The sequence below is a fragment of the Schistocerca cancellata genome, chromosome 6, assembly GCF_023864275.1.
Source record: "Schistocerca cancellata isolate TAMUIC-IGC-003103 chromosome 6, iqSchCanc2.1, whole genome shotgun sequence".
NCBI classification, from domain to species: Eukaryota; Metazoa; Arthropoda; class Insecta; order Orthoptera; family Acrididae; genus Schistocerca; species Schistocerca cancellata.
The window spans coordinates 483014793-483030125 of record NC_064631.1 but is presented as its reverse complement, the minus strand read 5'-3'; positions in this window follow the sequence as shown (position 1 = coordinate 483030125).

Sequence of the window (15333 nt, the reverse complement as noted above, 5' to 3'; positions counted from 1 at the left end):
TACAGGGGGAAAGACCAGGAGAATCAGAAAACACTCGAAAGTTTTGAGACATCAAAAGCAGATTTCATCAGCTTCCAGGGTTGAGTAGAGAGAAGCCTCTTGTAGAAAAAGCAGGAGAAACACACAACAGACTAGCCACATTTAGGGGACCAGAGACAGGAAAAGAGAGCTAAGAGGAAATAATTAGTACAGTTAAGTAGTAGTTACAGCCAAAGTACAGGCTCTCACTTGAAGGAAACAGTAACAAAGGAAGACTGTATCACCAAAATCTTCAAACCCAGCACAGGGCTTAAGCAATAAAAATAGGTGCAACAGATAGGAACCTGTGCAAATAGCTCTGTAAGGCATTCCACTAACAATGAATGACTTGACACACTTTCCAGTGGTATATGTTATGACCATCTGTGGGTGAGAACTAAATAGGTGTGACCTGCACCTAAACAAGCATGGTTACAGAAAAGTAATAGTGCTAATTATGAAGAATAAGAAGTGAGAGTGTATCTCAAAGAAACAGCAACTAGTCATCCATTACGAAAAATAACATGTATGCCATTACATCTTAAGGAAATATTACTGCCAAAAAACTCCAGATAAACGCAGAGGTAAGAAGCTACAAAATCTAGAATATATACATTCCTTACCATTGTCATACCAAAATTATACAATAGTTAACATAAATAGCAACCTAAGTGAAATATACCTCCTAAATGATGATCCTTAAAAAATGCCAGTGAGTACCAATTATAAGATTTACAGACAAGTTTTGCTAAAATTACAAAATGTGTAAATAATGAACTGACTCTGCTGCCAAAAAAGTGTGGTAAAACTATTAATTATGCATCTCATAATATAAATTTCCAAATAATCAGATTAAGAGCAATGGAAGGCTTTATAAAAAAATGAAGGGTGAATGTATCGAAAAATGTGTCAAGTACTTTCAGATGAATTAATTAGACCTGCCTGGATAGCTAGCATATTAGTGCTGCTTCTGGTAATTGGGAAGGCAAACCCACCTATGATCGAAGCTGCCTCACAGATTAACGATGTGGGCTGGGGAGCTGCCCAGCCAGGCTGCAGTTTTTAGGTGGTTTCCCACATCCAACTAGGTAAACATGGAATGGTACCCACATCCCATCTCAGATACACATTACGCAAACATGTAGAAAACATCCAAAGCCTTGAATATGATATTTACTCTATATGCAGACAGATGGTGTAGACAGTAGACAGACTCCCTCCTGGGGGGGATTAAGGTAAGAATCACACTAAACTCTTAAAAAAAGTAAGCTTTATACAATAAGTATTACAGCTATAAGAAGAGTAATTATTAAATTAAGAAACAAAATATGAGTATTTCTGCACGTAGCCCTGCCAGGATGCACATTTTTCTAGCTGTGTGAATATGGTAGGTAATAGTGGATGTGTGCTCAGGGCAGGCTTTATAATGGGAATAGGTGCAAATGTAAAAACCGTAGGCTAATGTTTGTAACATTGTAAGAGAGGGTTGATTTGGGGGAGGAGACGTAACAGTGAGGTCATCGGTCTCATCAGATTAGGGAAGGATGTGGAAGGAAGTCAGTCGCGCCCTTTCAATTTCATTTTATTTCATTTCAAAGGAACTATCCCAGCATTTGCCTGAAGTGATTTAGGAAAATCATGGAAAACCTAAACCAGGATGGCTGGAAGCGCGATTGAACTGTCGTCCTCCTGAGTAAGAGTCCAGTGTGCTAATCAGAAATTGTAAGAGACAGGCTTACAGAATGGAAGACAGTCTTGTACATTTGGCAACTGCCAAGTTGCAGCTGAGGCAGGCCAGCAAGCAGGGCACGGCTGGCTAATGCAAAGCATGAAGATGCAAGTGATCAAAAGACCATAAGTAGTGGATTAGCAGGAATTTCCCAGGAGGTGGAAGTGAGTCTGCTCTCCAGTGGGACAAAGTGGACAAAGGTATCTACAGATGACTGAAAAATGAAAATGAATATAACATTTCTACAAAAAATATGTAACACACCATACAGACAAGCTTCAGGGAAACTAAATACACCAGAGAAATTACAGCAATGAGATGAGCATAATTCTAGATCCAATATTTTAAAAGTTATAATTGTATTAATTGCAGCAGTTTACGAAGTTAATAACAAATGAATTAGTGAAGCAATATGTGTTGTGATGCTTCATATGATGAAATCAGCAACCACTACAATATGCTGCTTTTAAAATCAGGCATTGGTATAAACAATTACAGACAATTTTGCTGAATTAATATGCAAATTGTGCCATTACTACAAATTCTCCAAAGATACAAATAATGTGAAAGCAGCAAGGCCTGTCTAAAAAGTATCCGACCTTTGGCCAGAAAAAATATTTTGGATACCTGAGAGGCTTGGGACCCTAATCCCCTTCAAAGTAGGCCCCTTGTGCTTGCACACATTTAGCCGACCGATCCTTCCACTGCTGGAAACATCTCCGGAAGTCTTCTTTTGGAATGGTGTTCAGCTCCGTCATCGTGTTCCGCATTTTCTCTTCTCTACTTTCAAAATGTGATCCTTTCTGTAGCGTCTTCAATTTTGGAAGCAACTGGAAGTCACACAGAGCCATGTCTAGAGAATAGAGGGGGTTGGCAAATGACTGTAATTCCAAGTTTGGCCAAGAAATTTTGAATCAAGTGGGATGAATGTGTGGGGGACATTGTCGTGATGCAGCTGCCAGTTTTTCGCCATCCACATCTGGTCTTTTACACCGAACTGCGTCATGGAGTTGCCAGATAACATCTTGATAGTGCTCCTTTGTCACTGTTTGTCCTTCCGGTGTGTATTCGTGATGCACAATTCCACGGACATCAAAGAAGACAGTCAGCATCACCTTGATTTTGCGTCGGACCTGCTACACTTTCCTCAGCCTTGGAGACTCAGAATGCTTCCATTGCAACAACTGTCTTTTTATTTCTGGGTCATACCTGTACATCCATGACTCATCTCCAGTTATCACAGGGTTCAGGAACACAGGTTAGTGTTGGTGGTCTCCAGAAGGTCCTATGCAATGTCAAAATGGTCTCTCTGTTCCAGCAACAACAACTTGGGCACAAATTTCGCAGCCACTCAGTTCATGTTCAAATCATCATGCAAAATTGCATGTGCAGAATCTTTACTCACTCCAACCTCTTGGGCATTCTCCTGCATGGTCAAACAACGATCTGCCATCACCAAATTTGGTACCCTCTCAACAACAGCTGCACTCCAACCAGTTTGGGGCCTGCTAGAAAGCTGGTCACACTCTGCTGATGTGCAGCCATTTTTGAATTGGTTAGACCACTCCTTTCATTTTTGTTACACCCAACACATCTTCTCCAAACACCTGCTGAATCTTACGAATTGTTTCGCTTCGAGAATCACCAAGCTTTTGACAAAATTTAATGCAGTATCTTTGATAAACACGTTCAGACATCTTGAGAGTATCGGTAATCCGACGAACAAGTTGTGTAGCACCTCATTCAGCGACCGACAGGCAGGACTGATGCACTGGAAGGCGGGAACAAAATTCACGCATGCGCATAACGGTCTCTACCTTTCCTGTGTACAGTGGCGCCGTGCTATCGTCTCTATTTTGCATGGGAAAATCAAAGGTCAGATACTTTTTAGACAGAGCTCACAGTGTGTGTGTCCAAGATCATTATCTGATATTCTTTGTGGTTCAGCAATCACAATTTGTTAAATAAGGATTATTTGTAATTTTAAGTTGCATTTGAATGCATTGAATCATTACTTGACTAATTCTTTGTCAATATTGAAATTTTATCTATGTTGAAGTGTATTGTATATAGGGTGTAAATGATAACTGTTTACGGCATACCACTTTGGTGTAGGGGAAGTCAAGATAAACAGTTCAATAAAGGAAACTTGTAGTCTACCAAGCCTACAAAAGCCACATAGGCTACAATGCATGCAGTGTGCCACACTTTGTTCTTGCACTCACAAATTCTAAAACTGGCTTTTGTGTTAATTTTATACCTCAAAAATTTTTAACAGTGTAAAATTAACAATTAAATAGTTTTGTTTCTCTGGACCTCTTACTATGAGACCACTGTGCTTCTAAGGGTTAAGTTCAGATGAAATTTGTAACTGAATTAGTCCTTGTATAACATGTGCAAAAGTCTTCTTTATTTCATCACCCTCATGGGAAAGTATAAATCACTAATGTTAACAGAATTAAATCTGGTCAACTACATCAGTGCCAAAAGAAGGCAAAAGGATGCGACGCGCATGTGCTGTAGTTCAGCAGGCTTTTGTAGGTCAGTCTGAGGCTGTTTCTTGGCTGGAAAGACAAGTGTCCTATATCAAATTGTTTACCTTGAGATTCCCTACAGCACTGTGACATATTGTAATAGTTATGGTTTACATCCTGTACATCTGTAATTATATTTAACACTGAATGGTCATATTTTTCAAGACTTTACTTGGATTTAACAGTTGTGATGTCACAAAATGCATATAAGAGTGGGCAAGGTGCTAAGATGATGTTTGGCATAGACTAACAAACATTTGAAAAACATGCTCAAGTATGCATGTTGAATATTTCAAAATTCAAAGCAAGTTCCAGATTCTAACTTCTGAAGGTTCTTAATTGTTTGTTTGTTTTCAGCAATTGTTTTCTGTGTGACTACTTGAGATTTAACTCTGTTTGCAGAATTTGAAGTAGCTGAACTGTGATTACTTGTTGCAGTCATTATTTATATTAATGTGTGACAAACATGTTGGATAGTTTTTCCAGTAGTTATTGAGAACCAGGAACTTAAGTTTGTGTAGCAACAGTATGTGGAAAAGAGAAATTTCAAACTTTGAATATTTACTACTGACCTTTTACTTCATCCCGGGAACAAGCTGAGATCATGAAACTTCCTGGCAGATTAAAACTGTGTGCCGGACCGAGACTCGAACTCGGGACATTTGCCTTCCACGGGCAAGTGCTCTACCAACTGAGCTGGGGTAGCTCAGTTGGTAGAGCACTTGCCCGTGAAACGCAAAGGTCCTGAGTTCGAGTCTTGGTCCGGCACACAGTTTTAATCTGCCAGGAAGTTTCATATCAGCGCACACTCCGCTGTAGAGTGAAAATTTCATTCTAGCTGAGATCGCGTCTGTGTACAGCCAAGCAGCTGAAAATGGTTCTGGGAGTGTGTGTGTGCCTCCTGACATGTTGTTGTTGTGGTCTTCAGTCCAGAGACTGGTTTGATGCAGCTCTCCATGCTACTCTATCCTGTGCAAGCTTCTTCATCTCCCAGTGCCTACTGCAACCTACATCCTTCTGAATCTGCTTGGTGTATTCATCTCTTGGTCTCCCTCTATGATTTTTACCCTCCACGCTGCCCTCCAATGCTAATTTGGTGATCCCTTGATACCTCAGAACATGTCCTACCAATCGATCCCTTCTTCTAGTCAAGTTGTGCCACTAACTTCTCTTCTCCCCAATCCTATTCAATACTTCCTCATTAGTTATGTGATCTACCCATCTAATCTTCAGCATTCTTCTGTAGCACCACATTTCAAAAACTTCTATTCTCTTCTTGTCCAAACTATTTATTGTCCATGTTTCACTTCCATACATGGCTACACTCCATACAAATACTTTCAGAAATGACTTCCTGACACTTAAATCTATACTCGATGCTAACAAATTTCTCTTCTTCAGAAGCGCTTTCCTTGCCATTGCCAGTCTACATTTTATATCCTCTCTACTTCGACCATCATCAGTTATTTTGCTCCCCAAATAGCAAAACTCCTTTACTACTTTAAGTGTCTCATTTCCTAATCTAATACCCTCAGCATCTCCCGACTTAATTCAACTACATTCCATTATCATTGTTTTGCTTTTGTTGATGTTCATCATATATCCTCCTTTCAAGATGCTATCCATTCCATTCAACTGCTCTTCCAAGTCCTTTGCTGTCTCTGACAGAATTACAATGTCATTGACGAACCTCAAGATTTTCATTTCTTCTCCACGGATTTTGATACCTACTCCGAATTTTTCTTTTGTTTGCTTCACTGCTTGCTCAATATACAGATTGAAAAACATCGGGGAGAGGCTACAACCCTGTCTCACTCCCTTCCCAACCACTGCTTCCCTTTCATGGCCCTCGACTCTTATAACTGCCATTTGTTTTCTGTACAAATTGTAAATAGCCTTTCGTTCCCGGTATTTTACCCCTGCCACCTTCAGAATCTGAAAGAGAGTATTCCAGTCAACATTGTCAAAAGCTTTCTCTAAGTCTACAAATGCTAGAAACATAGGTTTGCCTTTCCTTAATCTAGCTTCCAAGATAAGTTGTAGGGTCAGTATTGCCTCACGTGTTCCAATATTTCTACAGAATCCAAACCGATCTTCCCCAAGGTCAGCTTCTACTAGTTTTTCCATTCGTCTGTAAAGAATTCGCATTAGTATTTTGCAGCCGTGACTTATTAAACTGATAGTTCGGTAATTTTCACATCTGTCAACACCTGCTTTCTTTGGGATTGGAATTATTATATTCTTCTTGAAGTCTGAGGGTATTTCGCCTGCCTCATACATCTTGCTCTCCAGATGGTAGAGTTTTGTCAGGACTGGCTCTCCCAAGGCTGTCAGTAGTTCTAATGGAATATTATCTATTCCCGGGGCCTTGTTTCAACTCAGGTCTTTCAGTGCTCTGTCAAACTCTTCACGCAGTATCATATATCCCATTTCATCTTCATCTATATCCTCTTCCATTTCCGTAATATTGTCCTCAAATACATCGCCCCTGTATAGACCCTCTATATACTCCTTCCACCTTTCTGCTTTCCCTTCTTAGCTTAGAACTGGGTTTCCATCTGAGCTCTTGATATTCATACAAGTGGTTCTCTTATCTCCAAAGGTCTCTTTAATTTTCCTGTAGGCAGTATCTATCTTACCCCTAGTGAGATAAGCCTCTACATTTGTCCCCTAGCCATCCCTGCTTAGCCATTTTGCACTTCCTGTCGATCTCATTTTTGAGACCTTTGCATTCCTTTTGGCCTGCTTCATTTACTGCATTTTTATATTTTCTACTTTCATCTATTAAATTCATTATTTCTTCTGTTACCCAAGGGTTTCTACTAGCCCTCATCTTTTTACCTACTTGATCCTCTGCTGCCTTCACTACTTCATCCCTCAAAGCTACCCATTCTTCTCCTACTGTATTTCTTTCCCCCATTCTTGTCAATCGTTCCCTTATGCTCTCCCTGAAACTCTGTACAACCTCTGGTTTAGCCAGTTTATCCAGGTCCCATCTCCTTAAATTCCCACCTTTTTGCAGTTTTTTCAGTTTTAATCTACAGTTCATAACCAATAGATTGTGGTCAGAGTCCACATATGCCCCTGGAAATGTCTTACAATTTAAAACCTGGTTCCTAAATCTCTGTCTTACCATCATATAATCTATCTGAAACCTGTCAGTATCTCCCGGCTTCTTCCATGTATACAACCTTCTTTTTTGATTCTTGAACCAAGTGTTAGCTATGATTAAGTTGTACTCTGTGCAAAATTCCACCAGGTGGCTTCCTCTTTCATTTCTTACCACCAATCCATATTCACCTACTACGTTTCCTTCTCTCCCTTTTCCTACTACCAAATTCCAGTCACCCATGACTATTAAATTTTCGTCTTCCTTCACTATCTGAATAATTTCTTTTATTTCATCATACATTTCTTCAATTTCTTCGTCATCTGCAGATCTAGTTGGCATATAAACTTGTACTACTGTAGTAGGCATGGGTTTCGTGTCTATCTTGGCCACAATAATGCATTCACTATGCTGTTTGTAGTAGCTTACCCGCATTCCTATTTTTTTATTCATTATTAAACCTACTCCTGCATTACCCCTATTTGATTTTGTATTTATAACCCTGTATTCGCCTGACCAAATGTCTTGTTCCTCCTGCCACCGAACTTCACTAATTCCCACTATATCTAACTTTAACCTATCCATTTCCCTTTTTAAATTTTCTAACCTACCTGCCCGATTAAGGGATCTGACATTCCACGCTCCGATCCTGATAACGATGTCCTCTAGAGTAGTCCCCGCCCAGAGATCCGAATGGGGGACTATTTTACCTCTGGAATATTTTACTCTAGAGGACGCCATCATCATTAACCATACAGTAGAGCTGCATGCCCTTGGGAAAAATTACGGCTGTATTTTCCCCTTGCTTTCAACCGTTCGCAGTACCAGCACAGGAAGGCCATTTTGGTTAGTATTACAGGGCCAGATCAGTCAAACATCCAGACTGTTGCCCCTGCAACTACTGAAAAGGCTGCTGCCCCTCTTCAGGAACCAACGTTTGTCTGGCCTCTCAACAGATACCCCTCCGTTGTGGGTGCACCTACGGTGCGGCTATCTGTATCGCTGAGGCACGCAAGCCTCCCCACCAACGGAAAGGTCCATGGTTCATGGGGGGAAGCCTGACATAAATGGAGCCAATGTAATGAAATGTAGGCCAGGCACTGCCGACACTGCATACGGAGCTACAAAACCACAGATGTGCTCACAGGCAGGTAGTCTGGGAGTGCGAATAGATTAACAAAACTTGTATTCCAATATACAAAGAAATTGAAAATGCTAAGGCAGCAAGAGGGAATAGGACTTCAAAAACTTAGAAAACTGAGAATAGTTGGTAGTGAACCTAAGTATGCACAATCTACTAAAATGAAATAGAGTGTAAAGTAAACATACATTAATTGCAGTTGTAAGGCAAGATTGATAACTGGAAACAAGCTTTTTGTATCCTATTTATGAGCTGTAGGTCCCAAGGGACCTGACATAGGAAAAAAGATGGCAGCCCAGAGAACACAGCATTCAAGATAAGCACTCACAGTCACTACTGTTCCTGGACACTGGGGACATGGTCTTGTGATAAAGAAAGGTCAGGGCTCAGTGTACCACCAATGACAACACCATTAGACACTGATAAATTGCAAGGTAGCCATGTCCTTTTCAAGGGAACCATTTTGGGATTTTCCTTAATCAGTTTAGGAAATCCATGGAAATCTAAATGGGGTTTATACCTCACTCCTCCTAAATGCGAGTCATGTGTGCTATCATTTGTGTCATGTTACTCTGTGCTATCTCCATCAACAATAATGAATGGTATTAGTTAGTTAGTTGGTTGCATGTTCCATTGACCAATTGCATGGTACTGTAGCCGTTATGATGTGGAACATGTCAAGTGCACAAGAAATGCACATATGAAACAAGATTATCTAACATATATACAGGGTGATCGCATAAGACGTAACAAAAGAAATGGCTCTGAGCACTATGGGACTTAACAGCTACGGTCATCAGTCCCCTAGAACTTAGAACTACTTAAACCTAACTAACCTAAGGACGTCACACAACACCCAGTCATCACGAGGCAGAAGACATAACACACCCATTATTCCGTTGGCGATTGCACGTATCGACAAGCGGTGTTTGGCGAACCATAGCCGACTAAGGGGCAGATACTTTGGTACATGCACAATAATCACAACAGTTATATTGACCGAGATAATGAGGCAAGTACATGTTTTTTAAATGGGACGCTATACTTTTTCTACCACCATTCGAAAGCTCTGGAAAAGATGCACATAATGATGTAACACATGTTGCTATTGTGATTCAAACTTCACTTAAAAGACACTGGGAAATACTATACGATTGAAGGTCGAGGCAGTCGGAAGTGGCTGCAGACTGTAAACACGCCTCGCTCAACCCGCAGGCCGAGTTGCCGTGCTCTATGCAGCATGCACGGCCTACGCTACATAGGTAAATCCTCATCTGCCTTCCATGAAGGTAACAAAGGATCAAGATGGTTGAGTGTTAATGGGAAGGGAAACTAAGTCAATAGTGAGGCAGGTGGAGTAACTCATGTAGTGAATCAGCCTGTTAGTAGAAAAATTAAAATACAAATGTCAAAACTTTAGAGGGAGCATCATTTCATGCAAAAGAAATGACAACTGCTGAAAGTGTTTGCTGTTGACTGTGAGGTACACCAAAATATGGACTTAGTTGTCAGTGATTGTTGAATAACAATAAAACTAAACTCAAAGTGAAGGAACTTCAAATATGATTTCCCTCAGTGAAAGCAGTGTGGCCCCAATGAAATCGACACCAACATCGATATGCATCCGTCTTTGGACTCTAACCATTATCTTTGGCTCTTCCGCCATATTTAGTTCAGTTCTTTGTGATCCTTGTATGTGTTAAGGTTAATAAATGAACTACTGCTAAAGGCGAGTTATTATTGGTGCAATCAGTCCGGTAAACTCCCTCACTGGTGACTGCAAGTTGTAACGTCTTCTGTTTTTGCCATTTTACTGTGTCCGCGACATCCGCATTGGTTATTTTTGCATGTATTACATTGACACAGCATTCGAACAATGACTTTGGCTCAGCGCCTAACGCCGGATTTTGTGATCGACATGCATCGTGTTGCGGGCGATGTACACCCACCAGGACTGCAACACGATGCCTCTCACTCGATGATTTCGCCGGACGTTTTTGAGCCTGCAACAATAAGTGAGGTTAGGAGTGCACATGACTCCGGCTATCAAAAGCCTTTGTTCCCACCACATTTGCCCTCCCTCATCGACTGTGCAGTTACCTCACGCGGATCTCCGTGCAGTGCGGGACCAATGCCGATTTCTGCAAATGCTTCGTCGGACAACCTACTACCACCAGGACAACGATTTGCCACACCACAATCCGTGCAGTACCATGGGGATACCTGCCACGTGGCTGGAACTGCTTAGTTCACAGGTCTACCTCCTCAGCATCCAACCACGCCCGCACCTGCCTCGGTTCAGCATCAGCACATGCCTTCCTACTTCGATACCTCGGCCTGCAACAGGAACAATAACTTGTTATCTCTGCCTGACCTCCACCTCTGTCCCACTGCTATGCCTCAGTGTTTTGTGCCACGACAGTCACCTTATCCACACACCGTTTTGAATGGAGTGGCTATTAACAGTGAACATTCACACATTCCGTCCCATGTTCGACATTATTTCCCACACTGCGCTTCTGGCCAGCCCGCACCTCCGCATCCTCCCTGCAACACAGGTGGCCTGGCTCTGATCATATGTCGAGCTTTCCGCAGACTAACACGCGTTCTCAAACTTTGAACTTTTTCTCACCTGTCGCCCCCACGCCGACTCCAGTCGAGCTTCCGCTACCATTCTCAGCACATCTCTATGCCTCATCTGTGTCGGTCTTCCGCGACACGTCAATCCGAACACACCCGCAACATGTTGAGCTTCCGCAACCACAATCGACACATTACAGTGTCTCACCCGCGTTGCCCTCCCACATCACGACAGTTCGCGCTCAACCACAACATGTCATCTTCACGCTGCCACCCGAACAGCCGTCGTTGCCACATGCTCTGGAGGCACTCTCTCCTGGAATACTACAGCAACAACAGCTCGATTCAGGCAGTGCCCTGACGAACTCAAATCAACCTGTTCTTCTGAACATTCTACAATGCTTACTGATGCTGACGCCGTTTAATCCCGACAGAACTACAACCTGGTTCAAAATTGTGGACAAAGTGTTCGACCATTACAAACTCGACGAGTCAACCAGGTTTCTGTGCCTCATCACCCACCTGCACGACCAGGAGGACTTGATTGCTGACCTGGTCGACGCCCCGGACTCATCTACCCGGTACATTCTAGCCAAAAAGACAGTTCTATGTCAGCTTGCACGCTCAACTGAGACAGAAATACGGCAAGTGCTCCACGTCGAGCAACTAGGTAATGACAAACCTTCTCAGCTCTGGAGACGGCTACGTGCCCTGGTCAGCACTGATCTATTCTCTGACACAGCTCTCCTCGCCATCTGGTAAGATAAACTATCCCCCCACATCCGCTTTGCTCTGGCCCATAGGTCTCCTGAACCTGTCGAGCAAAGAATGACAATTTCTGACAAGCTACATGACACATTTCGTCAGCCACTGCCTACCTGACAAGTCTCAGGTGCATCCGCCTGCCTCACAGCGGAGCGTTTTGTGTGGAGAAATGTCAACAAGGGCAGCCAGCAATGGGCTTTTGTTATGTTCTCTCGTCTATCAACCGAAGAACTCACTGGGTCGAGGCTGTCCCCCTCCCCAATATTATGGCAGAAACTGTTGCTCGAGCTTTCGTCGTTTTGGACGTCCAGCTATCATCACGACTGACCAGGGCAGACTACTTGAGTTGGCCCTGTTCAACGAGATTTGTAACATTTGCCACATCTGGCGCATCCCTACCACAGCACATCACCCACAAAGTAACGGGCTTGTCGAACGTTGCCACCACACTTTCAAGGTGGCTCTTTGATGCCATGACACTCTATGGACGGAGGCCCTTCCCCTTGTACTACTCGGCATTCGTGCAATCTATAAGGAAGACCTCAAAGGCACAATAGCCAAGTTCGTATATGGCCAGAACATTGTTCTCCCTGGCGAACTTGTGAGCCCTTCCGCTTCTCTCCCTCAGTCTGACTTACCTTCCTTCGTGGACCGCGTCAGACGCCACTTCATCAACCTCCATATCCCTCCACCCGCCAGACATTCCCGCCCTAGGTTCACGTACCGAAATCTCTGGACAATTGCGAGTACATTATGCTCCGAGATGACACTGTCCGTGCTCCCCTCCAACCTCCATATACCGGCCCATACCGAGTTCTCCGCCGCTCAGCTGACACCGATGATATCCAGATGAAAGATTCAGCTCTTACAGTCTCTCTCAACAGACTTAAGCTTGCTCATGTCGAGCCTTCTTCTAGCCCCCTTCAGGCCACGACCACGCCACTCACTGTCGTGACTCACAACGCTCCGACCACTCCGTCGACGTCGGACTTACACACTCGATCAAGTGACTTCCAGCTCCAATCGTCAAGCTCTCCTCTGACCTCGCTCCCTACTCTGGTCTCACACAGTCCGTTGAGTGACCACATGCTCCCCACGTCAAGCTTACCAATGATCACGCCCTCAACACCGGGTCCTTCGCTAGTCCCTTCGACCTCTCCACCGTCGCCTGCCTCACCCTGTCGAGGTTTCTCATGCCCCCCCATCTTGAACATGCCCTCGCTGAAGGTGTTTGTGCCTGTCCCCCTGCACACAATCCACTACATCTCAATAATACTGTGTGATTATACACTGTTCATTGTGTGTTTCTCTTCGTCCAGTGCTCATGACACAACCTCCGCCATTCCCTGCCACCTGGTGAAATGTGTTCCCCTCCTGCCCGACGTCGACCTGGACATGCTTTGTGTGTTCGCCACGCCCATCGGAGACATTGTCGTCGTCGCTCCGTTCCACCCACAAACTGCCGGCCTACCTGTCGCTGCACGACCAGCACACCCAGTATGACACCCGGCTCGCTTCAATGACTTCCAGGTTCGGTGGCCGAACCTTCCTTCACAACATCTACCCAAACAGCTCCCCGACGACGCTGTCGAGCTGACCGTCGTTCTGCTCCCGCACACCACTCCTGCTGACTCCATAGTCACCCCCCCCCCACCTCTCAAGAGTACTCCACTCCGTACTGGGGGGGGGGGGGGGGGGGGCGCTGTGCTGTGGCGCCGATGAAATCGACACCAACATCGATATGCATCCATCTTTGGACTCTAAGCATTATCTTTGGCTCTTCCGCCATGTTTAGTTCAGTTCTTTGTGATCCTTGTATGTGTTAAGGTTAATAAATGAACTACTGCTAAAGGCGAGTTGTTATGAAAAATCTACTTACAAATGAGGACTGCCATAATTATAATACTAGAACTCTTAAGAATTTGTATGTATAAAGAGTAAGGACAACACAAACCCAAAAGCATGTAAGTTATTTTGGAATAAAACTCTACAATGCTCTGCCAGTGTACATGAAGGCAGTAATAGATGAAGTAAAATTTAAGACTGAGCTTAAAAATTACCTTTTAAGCAAAACTTTCTATGGTGTAAATGAGTACTTTGATTGTGTGTAAATTTATTGCCAAAAATTTTAATTTATATGTCTAAATTTGTACTTTAAAAAAATGCCTTGAAAGTGATATTCCATTATTATGTCTGTAGTACTTGTACTAGTATGATAACTTTGTTGTGACAATTCCTACATCATGTAAATGATATACAGGAAGATAATAAAATGAAATGAAATGAGATGAAACAGTTTAACTTACTGGCCGCTTGGAGCTCTGTTGGTGCAGTAGGCAACAAAATCTAGGTGAAGTGTCGCGACTGTTACGTTAGACTGTGATATTATGTTGTTGAATTCTAATCTTTTTAATATTATATTCTTCGAAAAGTTTACTTCCTTCATTCTAGTTCATTTCAGTATGCTCAACAGGTTATAGAAGAAATTAATTTCATGCAACTGCTTATACTATAAAATCTGTTAAGAAACAAAACGTTTGTTCGAAAGGCTGCTTTCTGGCTACCACACATGCGCAGAGCGGAAGTCAAGTTCGAAGCGTGTCTAGTCCCAAATCTGGCTGCTTGAATTGGGGCGCCAGCTGTTTGAAGAGCGACTAGCAAGTAGCCAGATGCTACCTCTGGAAAATTTTCTGGCGCTGTCAAGCTGCCAGTTTCGTGCATGCGCATAGTTAAATGGCTTGTAGTGAGGGTACGTGGCCGTGTTTTTTCGATTGTCTTTCAATAGCCGAGCGCATTAGTTCACTGTTTGTGGATCTTCAATAATTGTAAGGTAAGAATTTTTTTTTGTCCTTATGTTTTATTTTTGTTTATTCTTATAAAATCACCTGTAGAAGTTCAGCTGTTTGCCGCTCAGTGACAGTCGATCACTAAAACGCATTTGAAGAGTCCAGACACCAAGCAAGGTCCTTGACGTCAATGTTGACGCGCAATCGCAGTAGCGCCTGTTTGCTGGCTCATCGCCCGATGCCCAGGGCTGACGTTGGATAGAGTGGTGGTTCTCTTCTACCCTGATTCCTGGGGTCTACCACAGGAGCAATACCTGTCTTTATTCCTTCTCTTCTTGTTTCTTTGTCTTGTTTTGTTTATATTTAATTTATGTTTATTTGCTATCTTTATACATTGAGGTGTTATGCCCTTGTAAGCCTTCAGTCCGGTGAAGGTACAGCTTTGTATAGCACACCTATATACCTGTATCTCATATATGTATGTGTTATTCTTTGGAATAAAGACGGCTTTGAATAGCTTCCTGGCACCTTTTCGAACGAACCTAAGCTAATTGCTACTGGTACTCAACAATGTAAATAACGAGTGCAAAAAGTACTTAAGTGCAGAACTCTCATACTTTATTTTGTAAAATTATTTTAAATGTATAAAAAATTTGAAATGGTAATTTAAC